Raw genomic sequence first — 24,124 nt, forward strand, 5'->3', positions numbered from 1 at the left:
TTATCAAAATATATTTTTGTGGAAATATTTCAAAAATATTTTGAAATCATTTTTTAATTTTTTGGAATTTTTAGAATATGGTTTGATGTTCCAAAATTAAAAAAATAATTTTGGAGTTTGAAAATGGGAACCAAACAGGCCTCAGGACCTATGTCCTAAGTACTGGGTTCGTTCTATCGATCGAGGGCTAGGAGTCCTCGGTCCTGGGTCAAGAGTCTCTTAGTCGGGGATCAGGATCCTTTGTCAAACCTGGATGAAAAGCCTCGGTCTGGGTGTTAAAGGTTGTCGGTCCTAGGCTAGAATTCTTTATCGGGTGCTAGAATTCTCGGTCTTGGATGGAATCATCGGTCCTGGTTTGGGAGTTCTTGGTTGGGTGCGAAACTCCTCGATCATAGGTTTGACTTCTAAGTTGGATGTAAAAATAATTGGACGGACCTCTCAGTCCTAGCTAAAACGCCTCGGACCTACCAGTCCTCAAGAACATCAAAATTGTAAGTTTTGCAAATTTGATGGAGTCTTGGATTCTTTGATCCAAGGCTTGGGTAGATTCACAAAACTCCCAAGAACATTTAAAACATCATCTCAATGTATCAATCGACTTGGGTGATGATCAATTTGTTCAAAATAGTTTGTCGTCAAAAAATGAATTTTTGGTTTTAAAGTTGTTTTGAAGTAAAAGGAGTTTGTCAATAACTTCCATATACTTCATATACTTAATTATACCAAAATAAGAACACTGTTGGTTCGATTGACCAATTCAAGACTCAAAGTTTTTAATTATTTTGAAAATTTTTATTTTGATCAAAATGATCCAAATAGTTACCCAACATCATTATAAACATTTTGGAAAGTTTTTTTATCTTGTTCTTGAGGATTAACTCAAGAACTGGATTTTTGAAATTCAAATTCAATTTTTTTTTATTTAAGGTTGATAGATTAATTCTAACCTAAACAGAAAGCTTGGATTTTTTAGGATCGGTTTCCAATCCTAAAATTCAACAACCAGACATCATACAAGCTTATCAAAACTGAAATAAAATTTTCAAATTCAAACTGAAAGTATGAATTAAATGATGATTGAAAGCATACCAAGGATTGAAGAACACTCCTTAGACCTTAAGGAAGCTTTTGGGATGCCTGGATCCAAGCTTTAGTGCCTTATACGAAATATTCGAAAAATCAAAAACTTTGAGCTTCAATGGAGGATTGTTTGAAATTCTTTGATTTAATGACGTTTTGGCTATTTTTTTATCAAACTTGCTATAATGGAGATGATTCATCCCTATTGATGTAGGAGAAATGATCACCGAAGTAGGGTGATTATTTTAGCTTTTGAATCATTGATTTGATTGACTATTGATTGTATTCCATTTTTAAGAATTCAAATATGGGACTTTATCTTTATCTCTCCGACGATCGCGATAAAGAAGACGATGACGAACGAAACAACGTTGTTTTGGGGCATTCGTGACAAATGTAGAGCGTTGCGTCAGCTCTTCGTCGCATTCTGTTAGCGATCGGGCGCTCCAATATTAGCATTTCAGCTAACGGGCGTTAGCCGATCTGGTGGGGCTTGGGCGCGTCTAGGGCGTTGGATGAGATTCTAGCGCTCATCTATCTAGCGAATGTGGTTTCGTTTATAGCTTTCTTCTAGGGTTTCGGCTACACTCGATTATGATTTTATTTTTATTTTAAAACATTTAGGGTTTGTTTGACAAATATTTTGTCAATTTATTTTATTTTATTTTATTTTTGTATATATGTTTAGGGTTAAATAAATAATTTTTAGGATGAAATGGGTACCTCATTTAATTCTAAAATATTTATTTTAATCCCTGATTTTTTTTAAAATTATTTTAAGATGAAAATGAGTATAACATTTATCTCAAATAATTTTATTTTTTTATTTTGGCAATTTTCCTTAATTAATTTGGTTTTAATTATTATAATAATTAATCTAATTAATTGTATTAATTGTATTAATTAAGTTTTGGCATCAGGATTAATTATATTTTGATTTTATTTATTTAAAAATAAATTAAAATGTGTGTAAATTTTTAATGTTTACAATAAATTATGCTTATTTTTTAATGGTGTTTTATATGAATTCTCTATTTTAAAGATATTTTGTTAATAGTTGCAAAAGAGTTCTGTAATAATTAATAAAATTTCATTCTTTAATCAATTTTATTATTATTTGCTTAAATTTTATTTTAAAAAATAAATTCATTTATTTCTTATAATTTAATTGAACTGAATATAAAATAATTTGAATACCATAATATTATATTAATTATTTTTTGATTTGGAAATAAAATAAATATAGAATTATTCACACAAATATTTTATAAGTTGGATAACATATAAATATGAAGAACATTAAACAATCTTTATAGTAGGTTAGATAAATAATTCTTTATGATATTATATCTCATTTAAGTTATTTAAATAATAAATAAGTTTTTTTTATCACAAAGCTAAACGACTTTTCTATTAAATTAAATGATTCAAATAAATTTATTTAATACTTTTAAATGTTATTTTGGAGTTTATTATCCATATGAGCCTGCATGATCATTTACTATAAGCAACAATTAAATTGATAAGCAAGAACAGTGGTTATATGATTGGTTTTATTTTTTTACAAAATAAAAATATGGTAATAAATAATTTGTTTATTTATTTTTTTTAAATAGAGATCATATTTGTGAAACCGTGTTATCTTCTTATAATTAAAAAAAAAAATAGAATAAGTTAAAAATGGAAAGTGTTCAAGTCATATATAAAATGTCAATTTATTGTGAAGAAATAATTGTTTATATGTAGGTACATTCAAAAAAATAATTGAAGTTAATATAAAAAAAATGGCAATTCCAAATGAAGAAATAATTGGCCATATGTAGGTATTATTCGAATGTGATTTCAAGATAATAATTTAAAAACCTCAATTATTAATGGTTAAATAATTGCTCATATTTAGGTATTATTTGACTGCAAATTGAAACTAATATTTTGAAATATCAATCTTAATAAATAATTAGCATGGGCAATTACTTTAAAATGAGAGAGTTTTAAATAATCACCCACTTCGTTGGATAATTTTATTTAATTACAAACATTTTTTACTAACAAATTTATTATAATTTTTTTAAGGGAAGAAACTAACATTATCTCAAAATAATGACATCAACTTCATTTAAGATATTTTAAGTGAAAATCGAACTTGTAACCCTTGTTTATTTTTAGTCCTTAAATTATTTGTTTTGTTGTTCAAACTTTTATAAAGTTCGTCAATGACCTTACTATCAATTTTCTTCGGTTAAACACGATAGTTCTAACTAAAACTAACTAAGTGCCCTCAAACTATTCTCATCATTAACTTTTGACCCTCCAACTATTCTAATCATTATTTTTAACCCTTAAATTATTTGTTTACTTTACTAATAGTTGGGATGAATCGCTTAAACATTAACCAAGTTAAGTAAATTTACACTTAAATATTTATTAATGGATACATCAATTTCTCCACTATCCTCACCAACCTTCTAATATCTCATTATCGTTCTAATGGAGGTCACTTCCTCTCATTTTCTTACAAACTTTGCCCAAGGGTGAACCATTTTTGTGGAATTCGATAGTTTGAATATCTATTGATCCGAGTGCGAGTTTTATACTCTCCAATTTGTAGTACATATCTATCAAAATATTATCTAAGACAACATCAACTTTGAAGTTCTTCATTTTTATGTAATCATACCACCATTTGCCCATATCTAAATTACTTGGGTGACCCTCCAATTACTTTGATCGCTTATTTTTAGTTCTAAAATTATTTTTAAAATAAATTATCATTCACTTTTAGAAAGTTCATCAATAGCCTTACTGTCAATTTTTTTCGTTCAACATGATAACTCTAACTAAGAGCCCTCAAACTATTCTGATCGTTAACTTTTGACCATCTAACTATTTTGATCATTGTTTTTTAACCCTTAAATTATTTGTTTACTTTACTAATAGTTGGGAACAGGGGCGGAGCCATGATGAAAAATTACATGGGGCTGACTCCAACTTGCATTTCAGATTTAACTTTCTATGTTTCGCTTTTTTTCAATAAAATTTCCACGATTATTAGAAGATGAAAACTCGTCATGCTCTCTCAATGCACACGCTTGCAAAGTGAGCCACCGAGTACTTTCAATAGTTGTTGTAAGCCGTAATCTGTTATTTTGTTTTTCATCTGAAGACTGTGCATTTAGTATTTTGTCAATATGACAAGGATATTCATTAAATTATCAAGATATTCAACTGCCCTATTATGTGGTGAAATATTATATCCTATATGCATAACAAAAGAGCATTTATCCTCATCATTAACTCATTTTCAATATTTGAATCCATCTATTGTAAATGTAAGTTTTTGGGGTTGCTTATGTTAAAACAAGAAACATGGGAAACAAAAAGCAGCATCTTTCAAATGAGAGTATTCTAACCAAGTAATTTCTTAAATCAATGACTTTGGAACCGTCGATTTTGATTTCCAAATTTGGTCGGCGGGTACTCATCCTTAATAGGTTGATATGACCCCATCTTGATATAAGCTCGTCTAATTTCATCTATTTGATTAAAAGGATATTTCCATATTGGAATACGTAATGTTGGATCAAGTTTAAGAGAACTTACATCAACATCAATTCTAGAAGATTTGTTAAGTTCTTGAGTAGGGATATCAAATTCCTTATTTTAACTTGTTTATTAATATTAATTTATATTTTCTTATAAATTTTTGAAATAGTTTAAAATTAAGAAATATAAAACACTATTATTATTTACAAAATTTTATATATAATTTTTTATATAAATAAATCTTATTTATATATTAATTAAAATTGATGTATTATTATAAAATAAAATATAATAAGTTAAAGGTGAGGCCAGGGTTTAATCATCTGACCTCATATTCACATTTCAATAACATAGTCAACTAGGTTAAGACTCACATGTCAAACACATATAAAAAATTTCTTTTAGGATTTTAATTTAGGTGGGGCTGGAGCCCCCAAGCCCATGGGTGGCTCCGCCCCTGGTTGGGAAGAATCGCTTAAACATTAACCAAGTTAAGTAAATTCACGCTCAAATATTCATTAATGGATGCATCAATTTCTCCACCATCCTTACCAACTTCCTCATATCTCATTATTCGTTCTCACCAACTTCCTCATATCTCATTATTCGTTCTCATGTAGGTCACTTCCCTATCCTTTTCTTATAAACTCATGCCCAAGGGTGAACCATTGATATGGATTTTTTGATAGTTCGAATCACTGTTGATTCGAGTGAGATTACTATACTCCTCAATTTGCAGTACATATATATCAAAAACATTACCTAAGACAACATCGACTCCGAAGTTCTTCCTTTTTATATATAAGCATACCTCCATTTGCACATATATAACAAGCAGATAATAAGTTAACAATACTTCTGTCAGCTTCACACGCTCCGAATGCATTTCATGAAACATTTGAATTGCTAGATTAAATTTCCTTGCTTGTACAAATCCTGGATGTTAACAAAATTTTTTATTACTTTCCATTTTATTGAACAATTCTTCTACATTTGTTATATTCATCGATAATGGCATTTCATGACACTACATCTATCACCTGGCAGTGGTCGAAAATAGAGCAAGCGTAGCGTAATCAATTGGACCACATTTGCAACAACAAGATTTCATGACATTCTAAGTGTTGAGTTATAGAGCCTGCACTTATAATAAATTCTACAATTATTAATTAGAGTTTATTGTGTTTATATTTAGTTTGAGTTTGGGCTTGACCAAGAGTTATTTAAGTTTTATTATTATTACCTGAATGTTTTACTATATAAATATATGATTATTAAAGGTTTATATGAACTAGACAAAATTTTAGAGAGATAAAATATGAGGTTAAAACTCTGTATTCCTTCTTTTTCATAGTGAAATCTGGTGGCGACTGAAATGGACGTAGTTCAATTTGAGTGAATCACTATAAATATGTGTCTTCTTGTATTCTTCTTTTTACATTTTTATAGATCATTTCAAGTAGGGCGAATTTGAGAGATTCAAATCCTAACACCAAGAACAAGAGTTCTTCTCAAGCATATTGTCGAATAGATTTTGAGCATCCTCAATGAACCCATTTTTACTTAGTGCAGATAACATAACATTATTGACCACAATATCTCTTTTAGGCATTTCATCGAATAGATATATTCTCCAAAGTTGATGTTCCTAACCTTGGATTAAAAATGAAGAAGGCTTGTTTGTGCAACGATGTCAAAAAAGAGTATCCAACTTCATCATCTGACAATAAAATGATTCCTCAAATTGAATAGCTATAGTGACACATTTTATTGAGGATCAAACAAATAGTGGTCGTATTAGGAGTAATCTCATGATTGACAAACTTTTTAAAAGTTTGATGAATAATTTGTTTGGAAAATTAATTTGAGGACTAAAATTACGATTTTAGAATAATTGGAAAGTGATCCAAATAATTTCCCAAAAATAATTCTATATTCGGACATTTGCCTCAGCTTGTCTATGTCTGTCACAGTCATGGTCAACTATAGAGAGTTATATTTATTTAATAGTTTAATTAGATTTTTTTTCACAATTATTTATGTACAATATTTTATAAAACGAACCAGAAAATGTCACATTCATCTATTGATAGATAACACAGAGTTTGTGACCAAAAGATAATAATATTTTTTTCGAATAAAAATATATATTTTATTTTATTTTATTTGAGGATTGGACTTAAATAACGTCAGCCCTAAGCTAATCTGCCCTTTCTAATAATGAAACGGGTCTGACACCACTCCTCTCTGTCTTCATGTGCTGTCCCCATATCTTCTACAGCAGAAATTAATAATCCATTATGTGTTAGCAAAAACAAAAAAATATCTATTTATTATTTTAATAACCTAATTAATGTAAAGACAAATTCACACTCCACATTTTCCAAATTAAAAATATGTAAATATTTTCAATTGAACAGATTAAAATTATTTAAAAATTTTGGAAAAAAAATAATAATGGTCCATAATATTGAGAAATTGATGATTATTTTAATATAAATAAATAATAATAATAATTTAAAATAAATAATATTTTAATATTTTAATTAATAAATTGAATAATTTAATGAATAAAAGATTAAATAAAAGTGTGTTTAATTTTGTTTAAATTATTTTAAAAATAAAAAACCAACAAGATTAAGATTGTTTAAGATGATGACTATTTTAATTATTTATTTATTGAACAACTATCCAATAAAAACATGAGGATTGATCAAAAACTACCATATAAATCTAAAATACAAATAACATATGCAAACTACAATGGAGGATCTATATTAAAGTTTAAGGGAGCTCATTCGATTTAAAAAAAAAATACGGTAGAAATATGATATAAACACATAATTTATTATTTTATTTCAATTTAATTCAATATTTACTTTTCTAATTCATTGAAAATGGAATAAAACAAATTTTATTAACTTGTTTTATTCATAATTTTTAATTGTTTTTTTAAATTTACTTTAAATTTTTGTTCAAACTCACCCAAAACGAATTCATGGATCCTCCATTGCAAACAATTTTGTTTGTTGCTCGATATATCGTTTATATAAATTTTTTTATTCCCAAAAAAGTTACATTTAATATTGGAACAATAATTTAAACAAAATTTGTTTGCGATTATTTAAGATAAACTAGTATTCCATTCGTTTTAAGTTATTCTTTAGTTTTCTAAATTTTGACGTTTGTGTTTAAATAGATTTCATTTATAAAACCGTATCAAATAATATTGTCCAAACATGATATATTTGTATTTTTTTTACATTAAATTGAGAGGTTGTAGATAGTTGAGTTGGTTTTGTAGTAAGCCCTGATTAGGGCAACCGACCTAGAGTTATTATCTATTTACATTAAATTAGTAAAAAAAATATTTGTAGCTTTGAGTAATTGTTTTTTAAGCAAGAATTTATAAATTCAATTCCTATCTTGTGCATTTATTGTTATTATATATAATTTTTTCATTTGGTCTTAATTGAACATAAATTTGGTCCCTTTTAAAAATGTGTATTTCATTATAGTTTGGTAGTATAATTTGGATTAAATAAAACTATATTTATAGCTTAAGGGTAGAGTTTAAAATTTGTCAATACTTAGAGGGTCTATTATGGGTTAGCTTGACATCATGACTTTACATTTAATTGCAAAGTTGTGCTCTTTAAGTGAAAGTGACGACACAACAAAATGCAATTTTACAAGTCAACTTGCATAATGTATATTTTTTTTTAAATAAAAGATGTTAACATTAGAGATCTCCACCTTCATGACATTCAATTTAATCTAAAGCGTTTTAAATATCCATTATAACATAATAATATGATTAAAATGATATACTAATAGTTTAAAATATATAATTTATTCAATATATTATTAGGAAATTTAAAAGTAATTATAGTTTTAGGTATTTCATCATAAAGGCGTGGTTGGCCAAACAATTTATATATGACTTTTTACTCACTAAGTCACAAACACTCATTTCTTTTAAAAGAATAATGTAACATAACTAAGTTTTATCTCAAAAGAATAACTTTACACATATGTCTACCACCAATTTTACCACTTGTTTGGTTATTCTTCTTGTAAGCAAACAACTTAATAATTCTCGTTAATTATTTAAAAATATTATTTCAAGGTTGTTCGACATGGGTTATTAAAGAATTTTACCTTAAAATTCATATATCATATTATATTATTTTTCAATAATCAAATCACTTGATTAAACTAAAAAAATTTACTTTATTTTTATAAAATTCAAAATTTAAATATAAAAAACATTATAATAATTCAACAAACTAAAAATCCAAATATTTATTTTTTTATCAAACAATATATTTTAGAAAAATACAATAAAACTCTAAAATAACCGACATCAAACAAACTTTACGGAGAAAAATGAGTTTCATTGCTTGATTAATTCAACTTAAGATGGTTTATAGAATTGTCGGTTTCATTGCTTCATTTGTGTGGGTGTGAGATTTTGATTTCACAGCTCCAATTTTGCCTTAACCACTCGTTTTGAATAAAGGTTCTTTGTATTAAAGTTAGGTTCTCTGTCGTTTTTTATCTTCTAGAAAATTTCTATATTAAGGTCATGTCTTTGTCTAATTAATCTTAGCATGCAACTCCTGATATGGTGGTCCATCTTAATTGATTCCCCATTTCTTCTATCACGAGTATATTGTGTATATATATACTGCATTTTTAAATAATATATATTTTAATTGTTTTTATTTGAAAGCTATTATATATATATATATATTTGAATTGTTGAATGAGTTTTGTACACATTAATATATATTTAATGACTTCTGTACACATTAATATTATTTGAATTGTTCAATATACATAATAAAGTATATAAGACTGATTGGTTGAAAATACAAATGTTAAATGTTACTCTTCAAGTTAATTCATTCTACTTTACATATCAATATTTTGTCTATGTTATTTGTATTTATATGTATGACTATTGAAGGTCTAGATATAATGTATGTAACAAAAGTTGTTTTAGTGCTATGTTAGTGTAATTGATGAATAAGATTGTTAGATAATGATAAAATGAAATTAGACTACTTATATTTTATCATGTTAATGCAGGTTACATACACATAGATATTTTGTTTGTATTTACCAAAAACGCTCTGTTATCGTACTAGTTCTCCTTAAATAAAATAAAATAAAATAACTTGTTTGTTTGTTGGAATAAATTGATTGAATGTCTACTTAATTAGGGCAAAACTCAGCTGTAATAAGTTTAATGTTATTTTGATATAATTGATGAATTAATGACCAAGACTGAACTGGATTTTCAGATTTATAGAAAAAGTTCATGCCTAAACTCAAAAATGAGTTAGACTTGATTATATTCATTTTCAAGACTACATGCAATCTCAACATTTGGTTTAGAGACGACCTCAGTTAGTTAGAAAGCTTTATTCGATCTGTAGTCTAAACCGGAGCTTCGTCGGAGCAATAAGGAAGATGACCGACCAACTATTAATTCTCACAAACGTGATTACATCAGACGAACTCTTATTCTAATCAATCTAAAATTGTCCTAAGAAGCTAACAGTGAATTTAGGTTGGCACAAAAATCGCTAGATAACTCTAGGCAACATATAAAGAATTTTTAACATTTTTTCATGCAGGTGCTTAAATCTCAACTCATCAATCATTTTATTTCATAAATCATTCATAAACTGATCATATAATTAATCTTGATCATCTCCTTGCGTTTGATCAAGAAGACTATCCACGAAAATTGGAGAATATTTGAATATAGACAAACTTATGTTAGGATGATTTCCTTAGTTTCTAATTTAGCAATTAGTTTCTAAATTATCATGTAATGTCTTATTATAGAAAACAAAAAGCAAAACATTGTGACAAATAATAAAAATACACTAATTATTATTTTTATAAATATGTTATTTTATTTTTAAATTTTAAAACTCACCGAAACCGTTCGGGTATCTGAATTTTTTTGCTCGATCCGTATATGATTCGGAAATCCGATAAAAATATCGGATCGGTCGGATCAACGGGTTGAATCTTTCGAATCAGATATTTTGCTACCCCTAATTTCACTCCTAATAAAACTATTATTACTTTACTATTTTTGTAATATATAGAGATTTGTTATATAATAATGAAAAAAAATTGTAATAAATATTTTATAAGATTTATTGTTTCATTGTCTTGGGTTTGTCTGATGTTGGTTACTGTGAGAATTCTGATTTAAAAAAAAAAGTTATTTGATAAAATAAAATGAAGTTATTTAGTATGAATAATTTATTATAATTAAAAATTATATTTTATAAAAATAAATTTAAAGGTGTAATTTTTTGAAATAATCCATATCAAACAACCTAATAATATATATTATATATATTAATAAGATTGTGATTATTAAGCAGGATGGTTTGATTGAGATAGTTCAACTTCTTCAATAAGTGTCAAAAACACGTGCAAAAAAGACAGTTACATGACGTGGAGAGCATGTTTGGTATAGGATTAACATTTTTTAAATATTTTTTTATCTCATCATTATTACTTAAATTCATTTAAATTATTAATAACTATATTAAATCTACTTTTATTATATATGTGGTTTATTTGGAAAAATAAAAAATAATATGTGGTTTATTTTTTAATCTATATTTTTTTTTAAAACTACATATCAAACAATACATATATGTGGTTTATTTGGAAAAATAAAAAATAATTATTTGAAGTAATTGGTTACAATATTATTTTAAGTTAATAAAATAAAACAAAAGATTCCTTCCAATGAGATGAAAACGATTTTTTAAGTATTGAGATTTGGAAAATAAATTGGACTGGTTGAAAACGTAACAAATTGATAAGCTACCAAATGAAGCAAATTGTTAACTCTATTCTCTAATTAAATATTGAAAGGAATCCGATAATATTAAGAATAATCCCACCTTATATTAGACATTATGAATATATATTGCCTCTATTTCTACATAATTCATATTCCATCTGTTTTATCTAAATTTCAATGTTTCTACTTGTTTTTGTTTGATAATACTTTTATTTATTTTAACTAGAGGTTCATCGATTCGGTTTTCGAATTTTCGATTCTTGATTTTGGTTTTTCGAGTTTTTATTTTTCTAAGTCAATTCAAAAATCGAATCGAATTTAAATACATTCTAATAAAACCGAACAAAAGGATGTAGCTCAAATGGATTCGATTTTCGGTTGGATTATCGATTCCTCACTAAGGTAATATTTGGTATAATAAAAAACAAAGGGCATTGCATAATTAAAAAAAAAAATGCATTCTAATAAAACCAAACAAATGGGACGTAGCTCAAATGGATTCAATTTTCGGTTGAATTATTGATTCCTCACAAAGGTATTCAATATTTTGGTATAATAAAAAACTAAGAGCATTTCATAATTAAAATACAAAATGCATTCTAATAAAACCGAACAAATGGGATGTAGCTCAACTGGATTCGATTTTCGGTTGGACTATTGATTCCTCACAAAGGTATTCAAGATTTGGTATAATAAAAAACTAAGGACATTGCATAATTAAAATAAAAAATGAATTCGATTTCGGTTGGGTTATTGAGTTGAAACACATCTCAAAAATCAAACAAAATACCTTGAATTTCAATTGGTTTAAAACCAGCATTTTAAAGATATAATATTAAATTCAATTTAACAAACCAAGGGGATGTAGCTCAAATGGTAGAGCGCTCGCTTTGCATGCGAGAGGCACGGGGTTCGATCCCCCGCATCTCCAATTTTTTTTTTTTTTTCAAAATTTAATTTAATTAAAATCATCATCTTTAATTATTTTGTTACAGATTTGTCCATGCTAAAAAAAAATAACCTTTTTGGTCTTTAATTTATGGAATTCAATTGATTATAAAAGTAAAAAATTGCTCATCTAAATCATATTCATATATGAGTGCAATCCCAACATCTGAATATGGTTATAGGGTTCGTTTAATAGGCTTATTCTCAAAATTATCGCTTCAACTAATTCATATATCTTATATAGTATATTTAGCTTATTTGATTGCTAAAACTTTATGTTTTGATTTGTTTAATCATTTTTGCTCATCATTCTTATTTGTTTCTGATTATTCAGTTTATTCAATCAACTAAATGCTTAGCTATGTAAAATTTTATTTATACAGATAATATATTTGTTAAAATTATTATAACAAAAAATTACACAATCACGATGAATAAATTTAACCCATAATTCTTAAAATATGCTAGAAAGAATTGGGAATGATAGAACTTATTTTACTATTGCTCGAGGAAAAATGGAAAATAATTTTGGCTAATTTTGCTTAATGAAATTTAAAAATTAAATATTTTTTTCAATATAAAAACTAGCATGATCTTGGTCTTTTAGTAACGATCTAAGCTACATTTGAAAAATTAATTAATAAATTGTCAAAATCATAAATCTTTGAGTACTATTCAACTTTGTTCTACAAAAGTTTATAGTTATTTTAGTTACAATTAAAATAAAAATATCATTTTAAATTAGTTAGAAAAGTTTGAGTGAAAAATATCTTAATTAAAATATTAAGTTACAGATTTCGATTCTAAATTAAAAAGTTCAACTTCCATTCAAACAACTTTAAAATTAAAGTTAAAATTAATAATTATAAATGTGATAAAAAAATAAAAAAGTTGTTAAAACACTTTCACAAACACACATGGACCATAAAAACATTAAGAATAATGTAGAACTTAAAAACAATAAAGTACATATAAGAGTAAGAAAAAGAAAAAGAAAAATGAAAGTTAATTAGGCCATCTAAGACTCATCTCAATAATTTTCTTAAAAAAGAAAAGAGACTCATATAAATAATCTAAACCCATATAATTGGGAAATTTGATGAAATAACACTAAAGAACACCTTATTTGTTATAAGTGGTGTCATTTTTCTTTTTCTTTTTTTGACGAAAATACCTCTGTTGCGAGACGCAACCGGCATTCGCGAGACGCAACTGACAATCGCGAGACAAAATTTTTTTAAAATAAAAAATTGCGTCTCACGAATGCCAGTTGTGTCTCGCAATTGTGGACGTCTCACGACATGGCAAAATCGTCCGGAAAAAAAGAAAAGTGTCACTAGCGCATTTAATTTTATGCGCGACACTTATTTAGTGTCATTTCATCCAATTTCCCATATAATTAGACATTCTACTCTTCAATTATTTTAATTGTATTGAAATGATAATTTTTTTTACCTATTTTCAACACTTTTTAACTGTCCCACCAAACAATGGATTAGGCCGGTTAAAGAAATAAACTTTTCCAATGAGAATGAAAACGATTTTCAAGTTTTGGATTTGGAAAATGAATTGGACTTATTGAAAACGTATCAAATTAAATTGATAAGCTACTAATATAGTTTGTTAACTTTATTCTCTAGTTAAATATTAAAAGAAATCCCATAATATTATGAATAATCCCACCTTATATTAAACATTATGAATATATATTGCCTCTATTTATACGTAATTCATATTGTTAGATAAAATTAGACCGCTTCACAGAACTTAACATAAATAAACCTTCCATGCAGGAACAAGGAACCGGACCAGTCAAACAAATGAACCGGCTAAGAAGATTAACCGGTCAAGATAGTAAACCGACCAGGAACATTCGAAACATGACCGCACAAAGAAAGGATCGGCCAAAGATAAAAACCGGAAACACCAGACAACCGATCAGCTAGAAGGCAAAGGAATAACCGGAAGCTGTCCAGTTAAACCAATCACACCGGAAGCCATTCGGTTAAGTCAAATGACCGACCAGCATAAGAAGATACTTCGGGTATCTGTTGAGAATGATACCAAAGGAACAGACTGAACACTTCCATATCCATACAAGTCTGAGGACAGTCTGCAGGCTGCAGAAAACCGTCATACAGGATCTTTCTACTTCAGGATAAATCAGAAAGGAAATCTTCCAAGTACAGACAACTGTCTAACCAACAGTCACCATATTGAGTAAAAGACAAACCTAGCAGGTTTGTCTTACACACTGGAAGAACAGACTGCCAAGTCTGTAAAGTTGACCGCCAGGTCTGAACAATTGACCGCCAGGTCTGTATCAATGAACCTCTGCTCAGCCAATCAAATTCAAGGAAGTGAAATATGACCGTTGACATATTTCACCTATAAAAGGAGCAGCTGAAGAGTGAGACAAGTGGGATACGAGAGACACAACATAAAGCAAGAGCGATAAGCAATCTACAAGTGATAAGAGTACTCTCTCTAGAAAAAGCCTAAGTGCTAAAGTTGAAGTGTTTATTTTACAATTTCGGTGTAAATTGTAAGGGTGTTATTGAGCAGAAAATAAGCCTCGATCGGATTGTATTTGTATTCCTTGGTGAATATCCTTTTTGCGGTTTCGAGAGGAAGGGGGGACGTAGAAGTTTTATCTCCGAACATCCATAAAATCTGTCTTGTTATTTACTTTCTGCCGGTTCCATTTTCTAACCGACCTACACTAACTTACCTACACCGCTCTAACATACTTGACTCTATCCAAACCGAATCACCAGGTTACAAAAACCGACCCATCAACTTTCAAACCTATATCATCCAAAGCCGGTTCTGCCTATCATATAAGTGTGCTGCTTCAACCTGAAACAAACCTCTTCCGCGCTTGAACCTAGTTCAAGGGTTTGTGACAGTTTGTGTAGTATTGAAACCCCGGTGTTAATCTCTAACAGGATTAATCACCACCTTTTGTGTGAAACCCGCTAACCGGTCCAACCCCGGTCCTCCAGCGGCGACCTAGATCCTAACAATTGGTATCAGAGCAGTTAGTTTCAATACTCAAGCAAGCATGTCTTTCGATAGGCCTCCTATGCTAGAAGGTGATGATTTTGACAACTGGAAGGCACGCATGCACCTACACTTAATCACCATGGATGACGAAATGCAGTTCATCATAGCCGAAGGACCGATAATCATTGACAAGGACAGAAAGGACTGGACAACTGAAGATAGGAAAAGAAATAATCTGGATAACCCTACCAGAAACTAGATCTCCAACGGTGTAGACAGAAACACGTATTGCAAGATCAGAGACTGCAAAACCGTAAAGGAAACATGGGAAACGGTTATACAGATTCACGAGGGAAATGAAAGAACCAAGGAAAACAAGTGGGAATGCAGAAAACTGAGGAGGGATGACCGGAAACCGGACAATCAAAATAACCGAAATAACTATCAACAAACCGGTGAAGGAAGTGAGGTTTAGAAAGCACTGATAGCCGATGATGGAGGAAGCTTATGGGCTCACAGTGACAGTGATGATGAACTCACATGCCTTATGGCAAATGAGGAACATGTATTTGACTCTCCTTGTGAAGAATTTACTAAAGATGAGTTATATAATGCATTGAATGATATGGTAGCAGAGTATAAGAACCTACTAACTCTATTACCTAAGCAACCCAATTTTAGAGCCGACCTCATAGTACCCATTCTGACCGAACCAAAGATCATACAACCTGATGAAACCCCTACCTTAGAAACCGAGTCAGCACCTGAACTACCCTCTGAAACCGAACAGCTCAATGAGCCAGTTCAAGAATTGACCGAGGAAGAAAATGCCCGCCTCCAGTATAGAATGGCCGCATGGAAGAGATCTAGTGAAATGGTAAGAAAAATGTGTAGTTACAAAAGACACCCTACTTGCATGTTTGGTCTAGGTTACAAAAACAATAGATCCCAAAGGCAAAAACACTTAGACAAAGTAAGGCTCACAAAGAATGATCTTCCCTTTGTAAGTTTTATAAGAAGCTCCTTAACCGCTGAAGAGGAATTAACTGCCTATTATACGGAAGACAAATTAACCTATGTAGGTCCAACTGATTCTGAGAAATGGCTTCACCCTGAGAAAAGGAAAGCCAACCGGTTCAAAATTCGGCAAACCAATTCTCAACCGCATAGGATAAACCAAAGACCATCCCCAAATAAGGCACTCTTAGGACAGCAGAAAGATGTCAAGTCTTGCACAGGAAAACTAATTAGAACCATAACCGGGAAAGCTATCCGATTTATTAATGTTTGGATACCCAAGGGACTAATCAACCGCGGACCCAAAGAAAAATGGCAACCAGATTTTCTATTGTCTATGTAGGTACAAAAACCGACCCATCATATTTCAGGTTATTGCAAAGGAAATCTGGCATGGTTGAGATCCGGTTTATACAAAAACCGACCCAATTGTCTGTACTGGATGATGAGATCCGGTTTCTGGCATGGTTGTCCAGGTTATTTCTTCTCCTATCTTCAGCGGTCCATTCTTTTCTGTCCTTATCAATGATAATCGGTCCTTCGGCCAGAATGGACTTCATCTCATCATCCAAGGTGATTAAATGTAGGTGCATGCGTGCCTTCCAAACTTCCTTATGGCAAACTAATCACCAGTGACAGTGATGATGAACTCACATGCCTTATGGCAAATGAGGAACATGTATTTGACTCTCCTTGTGAAGAATTTACTAAAGATGAGTTATATAATGCATTGAATGACATGGTAGAAGAGTATAAAAACCTACTAGCCATGTTACCTAAACAACTCAATTTTAGAACCGATCCTATAGTACCCATTCCGACAGAACCAGAAGTACCCGTTATAACCGAACCAGAGGTCATAGAACCTGATGAAATCCCTAGCATAGAAACCGAGTTAGAACCTGAACCACCACTTAGGACCGAACAGTCTAGTGAACCAGCTAGAGAACTGGCCGAAGAAGAAAATGCCCGACTCCAGTATAAGATGGCCGCATATAAGAGATCCAGTGATATGGTAAAGAAAATGTGTAGTCATTACAGACATCCTTTTTGCATGTTCGGCTTAGGATACAAAAAGGATAGATCCAAAGACCAAAAACCCGTAGAGAAAGTAAGGTTTACAAGGAGTAACCTTCCCCTTATAAGATTCATTAAAAGCTCCTTAACAGCTGAAGAAGAGTTGACCGCATATTATACGGAAGAAAAACTAAACTACAACTATGTTAGTCCAACTGCCTCTGAGAAATGGCTTGATCTTGAGAAAAGAAAAGCCGACCTGCTCAAGAATAGGAGAGCCAATCCTCAACCGCATAGGTCAAACCAAAGATCACCCTCATTTAAGACTTTCGTAGAAAAACCGAGATACCCAAAACCGAATGCCAAAAGGACGGTTAAAACCTTAGCAAAGAAGACTGTCCGGTTTGTCAAAGTTTGGATACCCAAGGGACTAACCGCATGTGGACCAAAGTGAATGTGGGTACCAAACAATTGTAAATATGTACATTTTGCAGGATATAATGAAACGGCTAGGAAACTCTGAATGGTAATTGGATAGCGGTTGCTCCAGGCATATGACCGGGAACAATAACCTGCTAACCGACATCAGAATAGAAACCGGTGCACTAATTACCTTCGGTGACAACTCAAAAGGTAGAACTGTGGGCAAGGGTAAGATTGTCCATGGTAACTTAACTATTGATAATGTACTTCTAGTTGAAAACCTACGTTTTAACCTGCTAAGCATTAGTCAAATGTGTGATGCTGGATACACGGTAGAATTTCTTAAACATGCATGCTTAGTCAAGAACTCCCAAAGTACCATACTACTCACAGGAAATGGGCTAGGAAATATTTACAAGGTAGACTGGAAAACGAGGGTAGAATATCCTGTATGCATGATAGCTAAGACTGATCAAACCTGGTTGTGGCATAAGAGATTAAACCATCTGAACAATAAAACATTAAAATACATTCGCGGTAAAAAGCTAGTTGAAGGTATCCCTGGCATAGTATTTCATAAGGATAAGGTTTGCTCAGCATGTCAAATGGGTAAGCAGACTAAGTCAACCTTTAAGAGTAAAGGAAATATCCAATCTAGTCGATGCTTAGATCTCTTACACATGGATTTATTTGGACCGATTCAGGTCATTAGCCTAGGAGGTATGTTGTACACCATGGTAGTTATTGATGACTACTCTAGATTTACATGGGTTATATTCTTACCATCCAAACGTGAAACCACAGCCAACTTGATCACACTACTAAAACGTTTGCAAAATGAAAAATCAGCTCGCATTAATAGCATTAGAAGTGATAGAGGTACCGAATTCACCAATAGTACTTTAACCGCATTTCTTGATGAATCCGGTATTAGACACGAGTTGTCTAATGCTAGGACTCCTCAACAAAATGGCCTAGCCGAGAGAAGAAACCGAACTCTCAAGGAAGCCACACGGTCCATGATAGCCGATTCGGGTATTGCTCAGAAATTCTGGACTGAGGCTATCAACACTGCATGTTATACACAAAACCGGTCTTTAATTAACAAGTTTCATAACAAAACACCGTATGAGGTTTACTTTAACAGGGTTCCTAATCTTAAATACCTCAAGATTTTCGGGTGTAAATGCTACATTCATATAAATGATAAAACCTATCTTTCTGCTTTTGATGCAAAAATCGATACCGGGATTATGCTAGGTTACTCAGCAGTAAGTAAGGCATATAGAGTGTATAATAATAGAACTTTAACCATGGAGGAATCACTTCACGTGGTTTTCGATGAATCGGTTGAAAGTAATACTGCATCATGCCTTGATCTACACAACAGATTGGAAAACAATAATATCCATTATGATAGTGAAGATGAAGTTCCGGTTTTCAGGCGGTTTGTCCATGACCAGATGGGTAATATTGAAACCTAGTCGGATCAAGCTGTCCCACGACAGGAAGCTGACACTTCGGTCCAAACCGAGGAAATCGGTCGGTCTGATAATCCTGTTCAGCCTACCGATATGTCTAGCCTTGATCAAACAAACGGTAATCTGGTAGACATTCCTGAACCAAATTTCAAAAGGAACACTAAACACCCTCCTGAGCAAATCATAGGTGACCCTTCAGAACCTGTTCGAACTAGGCGTCAACTTCTGGAGGAATACTTTAATCCCGCCTTTATATCCTAGATTGAGCCGAAAAGAATAGATGAAGCATTGTCAGATCCGGATTGGATCTTGGGAATGCAAGAAGAATTAAACCAGTTTGAGAGTAACAAAGTCTGGTACCTAGTCTCTAGACCGAAAGATCAACCGGTTATAGGAACAAAATGGGTATTTAGAAATAAACTCAATGAAAACGGTTTGGTCACGAGGAACAAAGCCAGATTAGTGGCACAAGGTTACAAACAGGAAGAAGGCATTGATTTTGAAGAATCATTTGCCCCTGTAGCTAGGATTGAGGCTATTAGGATTTTTCTAGCCTTTGCTGCTTTCAAAAACTTTAAGGTTTTTCAAATGGATGTCAAAAGTGCATTTTTGAATGGTGACCTACGTGAAGAGGTGTATGTTGAGCAACCACCCGGTTTCAAAAGTGCTGAATTCCCAAACCATGTATACCGGTTAAACAAAGCTTTATACGGTCTAAAGCAAGCAACTAGAGCCTAGTATGATACATTAACCGCATTTTTGTTAGAACACGACTTCACCATCGGGTCGGTGGACAAGACGTTGTTTAAATTTGAAAAGAAGGAACATATCCTACTTGTTCAAATCTATGTAGATGATATCATCTTTGGTTCGACCGATCCTAAGTTGTGTGATAAATTTTCAACCCTGATGACTAACAAGTTTGAAATGAGTATGATGGGAGAATTAAGTTTTTCTTCCTAGGTCTTCAGGTTAAACAACTCGAAGAAGGTACATTCATAAGTCAACCTAAGTACACCAAAGAGCTTCTAAAGAAGTTTGGGATGGATACATGCTCCTCAGCGGCTACTCCAATGAGCTCATCGGTTAAATTGGACAAAGATGATGAGGGTCAATCGGTAGACCAGATAGCTTACCGGGGCATCATCGGTTCTCTTCTATACCTGACAGCAAGTAGACCAGATATTCTATTTGCAATCGGTGTGTGTGGAAGATTTTAAGCCAATCCAAAACAATCCCATTACACAGCCGCAAAGAGGATCTTGAAATACCTAAAGGGAACACCTGACATCGGCCTGTGATATCCAAAGGATTCATCCTTTAACCTAACAAGTTACTCAGATGCAGATTATGCAGGTTGTAAGATTGACAGAAAAAGTACCAGCGGAACATGCCAATTCCTAGGTGACCGGCTTGTTTCATGGCATAGCAAGAAACAAACATCAGTGGCCACATCCACCGCAGAAGCTGAATATCTGGCGTCCGGAAGCTGTTGTTCACAACTTCTTTGGATCCAACAATAACTGACGGACTTCGGCGTCATAGCCGAAGAGTCTCCGATCTTCTGTGACAACACAAGTGCCATAGCAATCACCTACAATCCGGTTCTACATTCAAGAACCAAGCACATTGACATAAGGCACCACTTCATTCGGGAACATGTCATGCTGAAGCATATCCGGTTGGAATACGTACCGACAGATCAACAAGTAGCCGATATCTTCACCAAGCCTCTACAGGAAGCTAAGTTCTCTCAATTCAGACTTACACTCGGTTTAACCGACATCAGTCAGATCCTTCCTAAGGATGCTTAAAGGAATTCGGTTCGGACAGACAAAACCGGTAGTTCCTCCTAAACTGTTGGATTTCAAATTTTCTTGGTAACTATGGAAGAACCGCCTGGTCTATCAGACAGAGTAAACCGACCGGTTATTTAGTGCATGCACCAAATAACCGCATCGGGATGAATGAATGATAACTAACCGGTTCGGAAATAGTTTATCTTAGATTATTTGAACTTCAAACAAAAGTGGAATAATTATTTGTGTTTAAACTTATCTGTTCTGAAACATTTCTTTTTCAAAGTAAACTGGTCACGCCTAAAAAGACGTGGAGATCTGATATCTTTCATGGTCCAGGCTTATGACCAACATCCTAGGCTATAAACATGCTTATTTTATGCAAAACCTTTTACCCTTTGGATAATAGACATTATCACATGTGATACCTGGATAATAGGGTTCTCTCTCAACTAGTATATAAGATGAACAAACCTTAATCAAAACAATCACAAGTCATAACTCATTCTCTCACTAAGACAAAATTGTCTCAGTTTTCAAACATCTTCCAAGTGGACTTCAAATCTGCAAAGAGCATTGAACACTATGATGTGTTCAAAATGATCAAATCACTTGAAGACACAGGTCTTCAATACTTCATGGATGACAAGTATGTCATCTATCCAAAATCTGTTCTAGAATTCTTGTACAACACAAGGATTTTCAGAGGCACACCGCATTTTGTCACCCATATCCAATCAAAGGTGGGCGGTGTAGTATTCGACTTCACGGAGAATGACTTTGGGAGGTGCTTTGGGCTGCCAAAGCAAGGACTAACAGATCTCAACGTCCCGACCGACTTAAAGGCCGAGATCTCCCTAACCTTTGCCCGGTCTAACCAACCTGTCGATGACCATGGCACAAAGTCACTATTGAGGGCTGAATATCAGCTCCTCAATGACGTGATAGGTCGAAGCATCTTAGGAAGAGATGTGACAAATACCTACTGTACCGCATCCTTCAATATGATGGCTGCCATCACCACCGGGACACCGGTTAATTGGTCAAGAGTACTGTTCGACGTTCTAATCTGGATGATTAACGTTCAAACAGTCGGCCTCGTTCCCCAATTGAGCTGCCTACTTCTTGAGCTTGGCGTACTGACCTGTCCAGGCGAATGTCTGAATCAAGCTCAAGTGCTAACCAAGGAAGTAACCGACTCCTTCTATGAGCGGTTTGAGAAGGATTGGAAAAGGAGGAACCGCCGCAACAACCCCAACGGTGCGGTCACCTCCAGCGGTTATTAGGTCACTCCTTCCTACACCCGGTCATTTTGCTGCACGCACCGGGTGTATTTCTGTTTCAACATCATTATGATCATTTCGGCTTTATTTATGTCCTTTTCGGTTTAACCTAAGTCATCTTCGGTTTCTATCGGTTACTTCTCATTTTGTTGTTGCATGGGTCATTAATGGAAAGTAATATTTAATTAATGAGGTAACCCCCAACTACATGAGTAATCAATACCCAACTAACTTGGTTATTTTTCAACCAAATCCCACCTCGAGCTCCGCAATAAATTAAAAGTAACTCCTTCCCAATGCGTTTTGGAAACATAAATATTCTCTTACTTAATAAGACAAAACTGACATTCAATGCTAATATTTTCCCTCCAAAACCGGATCTATATAAAGGGCCATCCTCTAATCAACCCAACACATCCTAAACACAAAAACTCTCTTGACATCTCTTGATCTCTATCTCTCTCTCTTAGCAAAAGTCAGAATCATGCCGAGTCGAACCTTAGGAAACTTCTTGAGCATCGACTTCGAGTCATGTATGGAACATGAGGACGTAGAAACAAAGAAGATCATGTTTGAATCTCTCATTGACAACGGTCTTCGAACCTTTCTCGAAGAATCTGGTCCCATACTGATTGAGGATGTTAAGACCTTCTTCATAAGCGCTTGCATCAGGGGCAACTATATCGTCTCCACGGTGAGGACCATACTTTCTGGCTTGATGAAGCCGAATTTGCCTACATGTTCAACTTGCCCACAGAAAGGTTTTCTGACTTTCCAACCCAGGTGGGAAGTACGGCAGCCGACCATGCACTGTTCTTCTCTGGAACCGATGTTCCGGTAGAGAACTACGGGGTAAAAACCCGCATTGCTCATCACATCCAACTCTTTCTTGAGATTGTGACCCGGTCTATCATTTGTCAATCTCCAAATCAGCGTTACTCCAAGAACACATACAACATGATGACCCATATTGTTAGCAACACGACTATCAATTGGTCAACCGTCATCTTTCAGAACCTGAAAACCATGGTGCTAACCAAGAAAGGTCTCGATTATGCCCCTCACATTAGTCGGCTTATTCTCAAGTACCGGCCAGAATTTGGACCAGGCACACCGGCATCTCCTTCGAACATTCTTGACATGGATGCGGTGGAAGAAAGGTTTTCTAAAGTAATTATTACATAAGTTGTATCTTTTCATCTTATGTATGTCTATTTTCACACCGATCCACTTTTCGGTTTCTATTCTGTAATGTTCCTTCAATATAATTCTATTTTAAGTCTAAATAACCGGGTCATCTTAAAAATCTGAATATCCAAGTAACCGGTTAACATTGTCAAAATAACCGCGCTCTTATCCGGTCTCAAAGAAAACCGCCTAAACTCAAAAGATCGCAAAATTCTGCTAACCGGTTAAAATTCGATAACCAAACTCTCCGGTTAAACACCGCATCATCAAATGGTTTCAAAAGGGGACTGCGTCATCAAAGTCGAAATCGAAAATTTTGGAGGGAAATTTCCCGCCCAAAACTCCCGCTCAAACTTCCCACCTCTCAGTTTACCGCCCATTGAATTGGCGCCTCTTTATTACCGCCTATTAATTCCCGCCGTTTGATTACCGCCTTTTGGCTTCCCGCCCACAGATTTCCGCCTTTTCGGCTTGGAGGGAAAACTCCCGCCAAAT

The 24,124-nt window shown here is 32.7% G+C and overlaps 1 non-coding gene across 1 annotated transcript; it reads left to right on the plus strand.

Annotated features, from left to right (window-relative positions):
- Positions 1-12,325: 12,325 nt before the first annotated feature.
- On the plus strand, positions 12,326-12,398 carry TRNAA-UGC. Its single transcript has one exon. It is a non-coding gene; the product is annotated as a tRNA-Ala (tRNA).
- Positions 12,399-24,124: the final 11,726 nt, after the last annotated feature.

Source organism: Impatiens glandulifera, chromosome 5 (genome assembly GCF_907164915.1).
Source record: "Impatiens glandulifera chromosome 5, dImpGla2.1, whole genome shotgun sequence".
NCBI lineage: Eukaryota > Viridiplantae > Streptophyta > Magnoliopsida > Ericales > Balsaminaceae > Impatiens > Impatiens glandulifera.